The sequence below is a fragment of the Hermetia illucens genome, chromosome 2, assembly GCF_905115235.1.
Source record: "Hermetia illucens chromosome 2, iHerIll2.2.curated.20191125, whole genome shotgun sequence".
Classification (NCBI taxonomy): domain Eukaryota; kingdom Metazoa; phylum Arthropoda; class Insecta; order Diptera; family Stratiomyidae; genus Hermetia; species Hermetia illucens.
Genome location: NC_051850.1, coordinates 60,109,961 through 60,122,762, shown reverse-complemented (window position 1 = coordinate 60,122,762; position 12,802 = coordinate 60,109,961).

Here is a 12,802-nt window from a genome sequence, read left to right as displayed (position 1 = left end):
CGGAGAGCCTCAGATTCTCCCCCGTACGCCAGTTTCCCGGGACTCGCAGCAAATTCTTCGTGATTGGCGAAGGCCAAGTGGAAAGAGTTGCAGGACCTGCGGCCAAAAAGGGTCATCTTGGGCCATTATAGCGGTCTTTAGCGTTCTGTACCACCTTTCGAACATCGCATTGGATTCGTGGTACTCGATTGTCAGTTGGTGTTTAAAGCCGAGGAGTTTGCCCAATTCTGAGAAAAAGTAGGACTCAAACTGGTCGGTGATTGTAACTGCCGGCACACCAAAACGTGGAATCCATTCTCTGCACAAGGTTGTGCAGTAATGTCTTTCAGAAGTATCGCCTCTGGCCACCGCGTGAACCTATCGATGATTATGAGAAACCGTGCGAGTCTCGCAAAGGGCCAATGGTGTCGAGGTGGATTGTGTGAAAACGTTTGCTGGATCGAAGGAACACTCCTACCTCTTTCCTCACATGCTTCGTAGTTTTCAACTTCTGGTATTGCAAAGCACGGTTTGGTCCAAGAATTAATGTCCTTGTTCATGAAGGGCCAGAAATCCGCCTGGGTGCGCCAGGTTGTGAATGGCGTGAAATACTTCCTTTCGGAAATTGACTGCCAGTTTTGATTCACGTTTTGGTGAAGAGTACCACCTATGGCAATGTCTGACCCATCGACGAATACGGCTAGGAGTGAATTTTGCTGAGGAATGCCACAAGTTAGAATCCACCAGCTGCTGCTTGATCTCATATGCCTGGACAGTCTCAGGGAAATGCACTCAATGCGACCAGAACATCATCCAAATATACGAAACACGAGTTGAGATTTCGCAACTCAGAGTGGATGAATCTTTGAAAGGTTTACGCCGCGCTGCACAGTCCAAAAGTCATCGTAGTGAGCTTAAAAATGTCTTTGGGAGCTACAGGGATTTTATGCTATGCCTTGACTAAGTCCAAGGTCCAGAAAATAGGGCAGTTTGCAATAGAATGCGCAAAATTCGTTTATGAGTGGGATTTGTTATTGGTCGGGAAACGTTTCCATTCGCCGCTGGTAGTAATGTACTCCCCGAACGCCAAGCACCGACGGCCTATGCAAACTCAGAGACGGTGGCTGTTAATGGTACCACCATCTGCTGCAGTGGTGCCACCTGGATTGAGTTGCCGCGAGACGCCTCATGAATTTTGTGCGCGATCGGCTAACGTATCCAGAGACGCCGAATCCACACACGTGAGGATGGCCTGCATGTTTTCCGGAAACTTCTGCAACTACAAAGACTGTAGCAGTTCGGTACCGATGAACAACCCTTGAGAGAAAACGCGCAAATGAAATGAGCGGAGTGCGAGAACCAAAAAAGCGAAAGAGCGGAGGAGAAGAAAACCGTCCTGGGCCGTCTGTTGCGCCGTTCTCTTTTTTTATGATAAGAGAAGGAGGTCGTGCCGACCCTTGCGACCTGACGTTTTTTACTTTACAAAAGAATAGTAGTAATTTATCCTATTCAATAATATAGATAATAAAGGAACAAAATGATTATCTGCTGGGGCAACTGTTGCGACGTCGCTAGTGAAGGTGACCTTATTTCCCGCCTGCTGCTGCGGCGCACCGCTACTGCCGTTCATTGTCACAATTTGCAATGAGTGCCTTTGCTGAGATTGCTGCTGCAATCTCGAATGATGCAAATTGCTGGTGATTATTGAAAAAAACTACTTTAATTGGTTCATTGCTCTTTGGCATATTCTGCGAGTGCGCCTGAATACGTGGTAATTGACGGGTTGGCTGCCGCGAGGGCGGAGTCTTCTGACAGTACGAATAGCCGGCACTTTCAAGTTTCGCGTTCGTCACCTGTTGAGCGACCTCGATCACTGGAAACGAACTGCTCCCGGTCACACAAGTCTCAGATGCCATTGAGAATTTTGTTTTCCATCTTCTTTCTGCTAACTAGCTTCTCACGCTGAAATTGTACCGAATCGAGATCCTTCACAGACAAACTCTTGCACTGGAATTAATGTGGAATTTTCGGATCAACCCAGAGGATGTGATCACGATCCAACCAGCAGCCACAAAACATTTCACTCCGAAGATCGAATTCCAGACAGGTGGCGAGGAAGCGACTCGTCTGTTTTATTTTAATTAATTTTTAATTCTCCCGGGGTCATCAAAACAATTTTTGCTGTCAAAAATGGTTATTTGATGTGATGGGCCTCGCGTAAGTAGCTCGTTCCGCCACAATACCTCAACACCATTAAATTTACATTTTTGGGATTCTGGGGGGGGGGGGGGGGGGGGGGGGGGTGGATGGGGTCGGTAGTAAATGCATTACTGGCTACGCTTTAGAGTGGATTCAATTATCTTGGGGTGACGAACGAATGGGTCCTAGAAAGATATGATGACGGAGTGTAAGCTTCTCGGGAAAACTGGACTTGGTCGAACCAGAGACGATCGCGCTAGTAGTGGTGGCTATGTTCCATTTCGGCCAATATATATATTCCAAAGTACTCACCAAATAGTTGGCAAAATGGAAGTACAACAGATATTGTACTGCGCGAAGAGAATTCAACATAATGTAATGCATACCATTTACCCACCATACGGAGTAGGTGCTGACCTGGGCTCTACTGGAATCAATAGAGCCTACAAATTTGTAAGACATGAAGCTACCATTAAAATAGAACTGTAAATTTATTTCGTTGAGGAAACCATTTCTGTGGAACTAACTTTTAATATTCAGATTGGTTTTACCAATTTCCCTAGCGGGCTGTATAGTGCGCCCCGCAAATTGCTAATACATACATTATCATCCACCCTAACTTTTTACAACCTCTCGTATTTTCAGATTAAAAACTTACTCAGTCATTACACCACACATTTCCGGAAAATACTAAAAACTGTCTCCTCTTTGTTGTAATTAAATTTACGAGCGCGAAAGATTAACAACTTCCTAATAAACAAGCCTCATAACACCTTTTCGTGCCCATTATTCCCCAAGATGTAAAATTGATGAAGGGGCTGCTTTTAAATAACTAAGTCGCTGCTGTCTCCAATGGCAAAAAAGGTTGCGAGGTTACCAAAAAAGTTGTAAATGCTTTATGCTCCATTACACTTAATGAAACAGCCAAAAGTGAAGCGAATGCCCTTAAAAAGTATCGCTCTCCCATTTAAATAATGAAACAATGTTGCCTCCACAGTGTGCTTATGCACTCCATCATCCGACACAATGTTTATGAAAATAAACGTTACGAACGTAATAAAACAAATTGACAACTAAAAGGACAAATTTGAAATTCCCGAGCTTCCGCCGTCCGCTGCTGCCTAATAAGTTAAGAGATTTTACTACTCCGGCTCGTACGCCAATAAAGCGAAAAACCATTAACGTTATATATCCTTTTGAATGAGATCGGGTTGGGTTGTATCGGTTCAAGTGAAAGTTGGACTCGGCCTCCGTCATGAAGTCAACACCCCAACACCCCTCGGTGGGGAACGTCCTAAACTGACACTAAAATTCCATGAGTTTAATTACAACACGTAATTAACTCTCGCAGCGAAACACATAAGCGATTTAACGAGGACGAGTGAGTAAAGTTCAAACCATGACAAGAAAAGAAATTTCTCGTTACTCCAGCTCCGTCGACCACATTTCACAAATTACTCCCTGAATATTTCGGGGGCCTACATATAATTGGGGGTCGTGGTGGCAATGCCGGTGGCTATTTCTTGGGATCTAAACTCTGACTGGCAAGCAAGGCTGTGCAGCAAATGGCATACATATCTCCCCAAAGTCCGGCTTTATAATCATAATTCGTGTCATCAAAAGAGCTCTTGTGACGCCGCCAGTATACACCCCATTAAGGCTAGACCCCAATTCCTGAGGCTGCCATTTCTGCGAGAAGCAACAATCTGAGGACAATATAACTGTAGGATGACACCTCAAAACGACCACCAAAATTCGAAATCCTTCCCATAATGGCTATATAAATTGCAGACGGTTCTTGTGTCCGACAAAAACTGTCCTTATAGCTGCTCAAGGGCTTAGCAGTCCTAGGAGTGAATCTACGCCAGTCCGTACTGTTCGTACGACTAAGAAAAGGACTTTTGCCTTAAGACTACTTTATCAATTTCCCAATCTGAAAGATAATTTGAGTGTTTATGATTTGGGTGGAGACTTTACCACTAGTAAATGTGCTTGGAGCGAGTGGACGAGGATACTTTGTGCCGATAACGCAAGAAGTCATCCATACATGGACTTTCTTTCTCTTGATATTTTTTCCCTAATCGTAATATTTCCACAGGGACACGGGAGGTCAAACAGAAAGAAGACTCACTGGCGGGCAGGTCCAATTGGGCACAGAACCAGCTACGAATGGATTGTAGATGGAAATCAGATGTCTATCATCTGATGCCCTTAGGATCATCTAATAAATTTCCAAGTGCTTCACGCTTGCTAAGATGACATAAGGGTTTGCATGAAAAAAGGATCATATTCATCGGCGCTGCAGTAACTGTCGCACAAGACATTATAATACGACACCTCTGAGCCATTTAAATTTGAGAGGGTGAGCATCTCATGCCTCTCAAAAGGTACAGACAACGTTGAGTAGGTCGACCCGTCAAAGATTTATGGTACATCGTAAGAGTTGTAACGGAAAAAAATGGTTGCCATATGCTAGACGTTTTTCGGTAACCAGGCGGAATTCGGTAATGAGATGAGCACTTCAAGGATTAAATGGAGTGTAGGATTCTGCTTGTTAAATGTATTTAAAGTATCGAAGTGGGTTAGAGTTACAAGCTAGATAGATACTATTCTGTTAGTGCAACCAAGAGCAAATATAAACACAAGATTTACGAGAATTTTCAATATCTCTGCTTTCCTTTGATACTTAATTTTTTGGGAAGGTGGAAAGCAATTGTTGGTCAGACGGATTTTTGCAGTGAATGTTTTATTAGAGCCATACTATTTAGATTTTGTTGATTTATTCTACGTACCCATACAGAAAACACTCGTTTCCACCAATAAATCCAATAACCAAAAACCGCCAAATAAAACCCTTCTTTCAGCTACAATTTTCCGGCAAAGTGAATCTAATTTAGATGCCGACATTTCCATCTCGACCATTTATTCCCGTAGCGTTCATGAATGAATGAATCAATGTAATCGATGCTTCGAATTATCCACACTCAATCAACATAGCCCTTCTCCAATCAAACAGTGAATGGATGCAAGTAAATCGACATCTTTAGATAGTTCTTGATTAAAATTTATTGACGTCTTGAATTGCTCACCACATAAGAGTGAGTAGTGAAACATTATAAGGAGGAGGGTTTCGGTAATGTGATAGGGGGCTGAAGAGTTATAGAGTATCTTCTCACTCCGAACTGCTACCTAGCCACGAATCCAGCAGTCCATCCGAAGGACATTATAGTGTCGTAATGACCGAGAGTGAAGTATAGCCAAGTTATAATTACGCCCAGAACACCGGAGACGTATCTCAGATATAAGATAACAGAACACTTGGACGCAGCATCGTAACGTGAATCGATTCTAATCAAATTAATGACAGCAATTTGAGCTCTGACTGGAGAAAGCAAATTTTATCACCTCGTGCATACCTTAGGTTCGTGGTTGGAAGGACTTAACCGGCATTTGTTTGTGGTTGTTGTTCTATGAGAAACACACAAACCGAGGTATGTTTGTAAGTATCCTAGGTTGTGGGACGTAATTCAATGAAGTGTTGCTGTTAAAAATTAAATGTATTGTAATGATTGAAATATGATCCGTCTGGATGAATTTCAATGATAACTTTTGGAGTCATTAAAGATTCAGTCAAGCATATACAATCTGACTGGGTTAAAGTGGCTGAAATTACCTAGAAGACATGCTATGGAAAGCAAAAGGTCCTGTTGCACCAAAGAATGGTTTGTCCAGCCCCATTTCCACGAGAGTTCTTTGGGCAAGTTACAGGTTACATTAAAGATTATGATGCGCCGTTCTGATTCCGCAAATCCTCCTTGAGGATGTTGAGCACAGAACATGAGCCTTCAACATCTAGAGTCAAAAACGGACACTTATCAAGGACTGCATTAGAGGGTCACGGTCGCAAATTGCAAATGCACTACTTGTGTGAGAGATGTACTAGGTACCGTCGCGTTATGGTCACGTGGGAGAAAAGTGACACAAGAAACCATGGATTTCCTGGAGCCGATCACGCTCTTCTTAGTGCAATAATACCACAATGTGAGAAAATATTAGACGGGTTGATATTGGACGTTAAAAATAACAGCCTTGGAATAACTACTGGCATTTTCAAAGCATTCGCTTTGGTGTTTGTTGGTCGATTGAACAGCACCGCGAGTGCATTTTACACAAAGCCTAGCTAGGCGTAACATTGGCTTCACTACCTTCTTAGGGGAGATGTAATATATGTCAGGATCTCCCGCCGGTAACTGAACACTAAACCCAGGGTAACCACCAGATCATTTTTGAGGTTTTGTGTAAACACACAACTTCGTCGGACCTTATTTATCTCCTAAATAAAACTGTGTGCACTCTTCTAATCAAAAACTGTTTTAATCACGTCTGGACTCCTCGGAGCCATTGCATTAGAAGCACGGGCACATCCGCCCGGGCTTCGTGCTAGGGCGCCACATATCTCGGTCAATGCATCGGCGAAGGATGCGTTCGATACGACGTACAGCTGACGCACTGCAGTGCGTGGTTCGCATCTCCGCTCCGCTACCACAACATTTTTACAGGTGCCACCTTGGCACTAGCTAACAGTTGACATGCGAGATGCTCCCTAAGGATCTTTTGATGTCAATCATCGCCTCTACAATTTTTTCAAGCCAGCTTAGAAACGACCATGTGTTCATCGCCTTCCACCAGCACTGTGTTCTTCTTTCTACGGTTCGTTATTAGGACCGCTTCCGTTTCCTCTTCCGCCAAGGTCAGCTCGCCCTTTCCCAGTCAAGTCTTTACCGCTCTTACTGTTTTTTGCTCTGCTGCAACGACTACAGCTACGAGCTGACAATCGTAGCCCACTCTAGGACGGAAAACCCATACATGACATTCAACAGTAGGGAACTCAGTATTAAGGCCTGTGATACCTCCTCGGTGACGATATACCCTTTGGGACGGATAAAATCCGTATCAGAGAGGTCTCTCTGAGAGGTAATTCAACAAATAGCCAGAAAGACCTACGTTAGCCAACGTTCGTCTCCAGTTACCGAAGTTGAATGCATTTTTCATATGCATTGCCAACCAGCAAAAAATCAGCTCGCCTTCTGCCAGACTCACCAATGTGCTTATTGCATCTACCGTAGAGTGGGTGAGCCAAAAACAGTGCTAGCGTTTCCATAATCCGTTATCGCTTTCGGGGATGGGTAACAGTTTGTTCTTGATCACTTTGGAAAGCAACACCAGCTTTTGTTTTTTCGCTAGGAAAGGAATATTCCTTCATTTAGGAACACCTCAAAATCGCTGCCAGCTTCAAAGCTCTGTTAGCAATGATATCCATACATGGGGCCTTATTGTCATCCACCGGAGGTACCATGCACTCATTAGTCCTCTTTCAAAGGGCGTCGACGGATCGCCGGGAGTGCGGCCTATTCATTACCATCTTGTAAGCCCCGATCCTAGAATTTATGTCGTCATCTTCGAATAACTGAAAGTAGTAGTAGTGTATAAAGTGTATAAAGTCCCAGCATTCACGAATACCACGTCTAGCTCTGCAAACGTTTCGAGCAGAAAAGGCTTTCACATTCATTATTGGGCTACCCCACCCAAGAGAACACGCGGAAAATGATCTAGTAAAGTAATTAAAATTACAATTATATTTTTCTTCTTCTTAAATTATCATAATACTAAATAACTAACCAAAGTTGATTATTCTTCGTTTTAATTTCCTTTTATTTTACAATTACTTTATGTCAGTCATCAATTTTATTATTCTCCTTTTTGTTATCATGGCTGACAGCCGACTGAACAACCCGGTTCCTATGCCGTTCCCGTGGCTCTCAACCTGCTACCAACAGGTAGGCGCGTTACTCAGGCGGGTGAGTTTCGAGTCGTGGTGAGCTGCGCTACTTTGGTGGGGAGTTCAGGTTAATCTGCGCTAAGGGGCTTCACAGTGCAGCTCCTCTACAGCCTGGTATGATAATCGGCAAATGTCTCTCGCGTCCAAAACTGGAGCGCTCAGCATTTGTCCATACTCGGCAACTGTAGCACTATATACTTGTGAACTGCTTTAATTCCGCTATGTTATTTATACAGTATGCTGGCCCTAAGCCCAGATAAAGGAGGAGGATTTGAGGCAACGTCCTTCTTACTATCCCTAGTAAAACAAACATAAAATGTGGAGAGCAGGGAAAGTGATAAAAGTATGGTATACGTGGGGTTACTCCAGTATGTTGAATCCTAGCGTAATTTAAAATATATATGTCTTCATATGTCAAAGTTTCTGACCTGAGACCATGTGGCTGCCCAAATCTCACTAGAAGCCGAGGGGAGAATTCGAAACACAATCGTGGCTTCGGCTATTTTTCAGGAGGCAATATCAGGATCCCACCGGAGTCAATCGTCAGACTGGTGAAGTTCTGTGAAAAGAAGGCATGACCACTTCTCCGTTGAGATGAGAGATGTACATGTGGAGTATAGTTGTGAAAAAACTCCTAGGAAAGTTAGCAAATACTGTCAAGTCCAGGGTTACACTGATGACATTGTTCTAATCTGTAGGGGCAAACATGAAGATACCCTACAGGATAGAATGCAAAATCGGCTAAAAATCACTTGTGCCTGATGCAGGAAGGCATGGCTGCCCATCAATCTTGCCAAAGCCACTATAGTACCATTCATTAGGAAGCGCAAGCTAGGTCACTTGAGAGCCATTGGGTTACATGGCGTGAAGGCGAAGTGAGAAACAAAGGTCAACTATTTGTGAATTACAGTAGACCAAATATTACTCCGGGAGACACTTGTCTGGAAACTACGATAGATCCGATGACTCGCAAGTGCATAGCACTGAAAAGATGTTGCTGCGAAGATACCATTTTGGAATTACACTGCAATAGTAAGGCCTATGAATACTGATGGGGCGATAATCTGGGCAAAAAGCATTGAATTCAACACCGCAGCCAAGCAGTTACACAAACTTCAAAGACTCGCTTGCATGTGCATCAATGGAAGAATGAAGATGGGTCCAACAGTATCCCTGGAGGTCTTTCTGGGATTAACTCCTCGCCATCTGCGCATAAAGATGCAGACAAGGACGAAGAATTAGTGAGACGGGGAGCTATCTAAATGGAAGCAAAATTTATATTCTGTCTAGGAGTTACCTGGAATTACTGACACCAAGGTATAACGAGGTTCCATTTCAATAAGAAAATTCAAACAAGGTGGAGTAACAGGGCTGTGGCTTAAACCAGCAACTGATTATCTGGAACAATGAGGGATCCCCCACCGCAGAAGGAGCGGGCCGCTGGGGTCATCGATCCAAGGAAAACGTAGTTCGAATCAATGGATATGGACGCTGGCATATTCTAGGAAATATACGCCATAAACAAATCTGCAAAAGGACTATAGGAGCAGAACATTGCCATTCTGACCGACAGCCAAGCGGCAATCAATGCAAAACAGGTAACATCTTCACCTGGTAAAGACTGCTTTAACAAATTCGATTCGTGCAATATGGTCTAGACACTCTGGGTCCTAGCCCGTTCTGAGTTAGAGCGCAATAAGCCAGTGGACGAACTGGCCTGGAAGGGACCAGGGACGACTTTACTCGTACCAGAACCCTTCTGTGGAATCGCAAATGGGGTCGTAGATATGGCATGAAACATTAAGCGGTGCGGAACGCCTTAGGGAACTGTACTGGGTGAACCTACTAGGAATGAATCAGTCCAAGTCGCTTTAGGGGGATTCGAACCCAAGCGCTCCAATGACTATTTAAATCTCATCACTTAGATCCGGATTATAGTGTAAATATTCACTGGTCGCTGCCGGCTAAACTATCACCTGGGGAAGCTACGGATATCGACCGACACTGCCTACACGTTTGGTGCGGGTTATGACAAGACCTCCATACACGTTCTGGAACAATGTCTGGCCCTTGTGCAAAGTAGGCCGAGGAACCCGAGAGAATAGTTAATACGCATAGATGCCGCGTTGAAATACTAAGATGCAGTTAACCGGTACATTATAGTATATACAGTAAAAAGAGCACAATAATTCATTGAAGACGCATTGCAATTTTCCTCAACAGAATAATAATAAATATTAGCTGATGGTGGCAGGACTGGCGACAGTCGGACCAAGAAACCGCATTAAATGTCGTTAATAACAAAAATGATCGCGCTGAGTAAAAAGTTTCGAAACAATGCTAGAGCGCTCGCGTCAGGACACAAATAAATTGGTCCGAGCAAAACAAATACGTGTATGTACTCTAAATGTTGGCACCCGCACAGCCCTTTGGAAGAGGCGCATTGATATCTGGGCTCTATAAGCAACTCGATGATGTGGTCCCAAAAGCCGCGACATAGAACACGATCGCAGTAAACATGGCTACAAACTTCTATACTTTGGTCATCGTAATCTCTCTGGGTTTCGGTGATGCCATTAAAGAAGTCGAGCGATTTGATGACCGACTGAAGAACCTAACCATTATATCAGCTGATTGCACTGCAAAGCCGCTCCCAATGAAACCATCACACCTAAACATCGGCCGTTAGATATTTAATGAATCGAGGGGCGAATTTAATGGTGGCGATTTAGTGAAAAAACGAATAAATGATCTCTTAGGCGAAGTGGAGCGGCCCAAGTTCAAAACACCATCAACAAAACGCTTATGCAACCCTCGGGGTTACCAATCAAATGGTTCTTCAACCTAAATACTTGGCTTTAAATTGACGATATCTAAATAGAGGTACGTGAAAAACACGCCTCTACTATAAGTTTGATATTGGTAAAAAGCTGGCCAAATAGCAATTGGGAAGTAAAGAAACGATCACACAATACAAACTGGACACTCGGGACGACTAGAGAGATATTTACCGACTTGTCAAAAGCCGACACCAATGTACACAGGAAATTGAACAGAATCAGTTGCGATACTGAAAAGAAAGATACTTTGCTTACCGATCGACAAGCCCCGGTGGATAGATTGCAGGAATATTTCGAGCAGATTCCAACGGAAGAATTTGTTCTCCCTCCATTTTCAGAGGTAATGCCGACATTTGGAGCAATTCTAGCTGTCTGCACAACTGAATTAAATTAGGGAAAGCAATAGTTCCTGACGACATTCCATCTGAGCCTTGGAAAACGAAGAGCTGGGACCCAACATTGTGGCCCACTGGGTTCTTCAATCCAGTTATTGAGTATGGTAGAACAGCATCTTACTGGCAAGAAGTCGCGATTTTTCGAATATGGACGGGGAAGGGTGGTCCAACAGAATGTTCAATTTACCGCCGATCCGATTACTGCTTCAAACGATGAAGATTTTTGAACGTTTTTTTTTGCAACCGTATTCGGGCGTCACACGAATTCATCTGGTATGTTCTGCGACAACACGTATAAGAACTCTTGCGCCGGGTTAAATTGCTCTACCATGATCCAAAAAGTAAAGTTCAAAATGTGGGGGTATATCAAAACCGCTTCGTGTCTTTATCGGTGTTCATCAAGGAATGTCCGCTCACCACTTCTCTTTGTTCTTGTTATGGACACTGCCACACGGGATATCCAACATTCAGTGCTCTATATACTATTTTATGTAGATGATGCTTTCCTAGCGTTTCATAGCAAAGTTGATCTCAAGCAACTTGTGCAAAAATGGGATTATCGGCTCATGCAACACAGCCTCAGAGTGAATCTGAATAAAACTAAATTTTTGTGGATCAAGCCCGATGACACAGGCCCTAACACTGCCAGTGACGCTGACCCACCCAGAAGTAAGCTATTATAATTAGATACATCTGATCAATACTAGATTATACTGTGTTATAAAATTACTTCACGCATTAGTGCAACCTGAATGGCATTCTATAACTGGTGTTCTTTGTGATAGACAAATCTAAAATTTACCGCGGTGTCGTTCCTCCTGTAGCCCTCTATGGTTCCGAGTATTGGGTGACTATGAAAAATAATGATCGGCGTTCTGTAGAGGCGTAACATGCCATGATCACATCTGAAATGAATGAATGAAATGCATCGATCATAGAAAAATTGTGAGAGAGGCGTCTTAGATAGTATGGTTACGTAATCCGGGAGAATTCACTTGAAAAGATTGGTCTGAACACCGAAGTGGATGGTAAACGACCAAAAGGCCGGCTAAAACAACAGTGGCTTAATACGCTGGACGATGGATGATTTCTAATCAATCCTTGACGAAGCAAAATGAGGAAACCGATAAAAACGAGCCAGCCCCGCCTCTGGACGCGACAGAGGCTGAAATGGAAGATTTGTGAATTGCTTTTACTTTTGCTCTTATGATTCCCTCCTCTAAATATTTCATTACTTTTTGGAGGGCTTGTTCTTTGCAAACCCATAGAGCTGCTTGACCCGTTTGATCCTTGACCCGAATGACTACAATATGGTCCCACCGTGATTATGATATGGTTGACTAATGATAATGAAATGATAAATTCTTGGTCGTGTATAAAAAGTTAAAATTTTCAAGGACAAAAATGCTAGATAAATGAGCGAATGTATATAAATAAGTTAAAGAAATAAATACAGCGCGGAGAGCATTAGAACCTTTATTGCACAAATGTGTCTTTTTAATTCGTAGCATTTGTAGACCAATTATAAGAACCTTAATTTTCTATTGAAA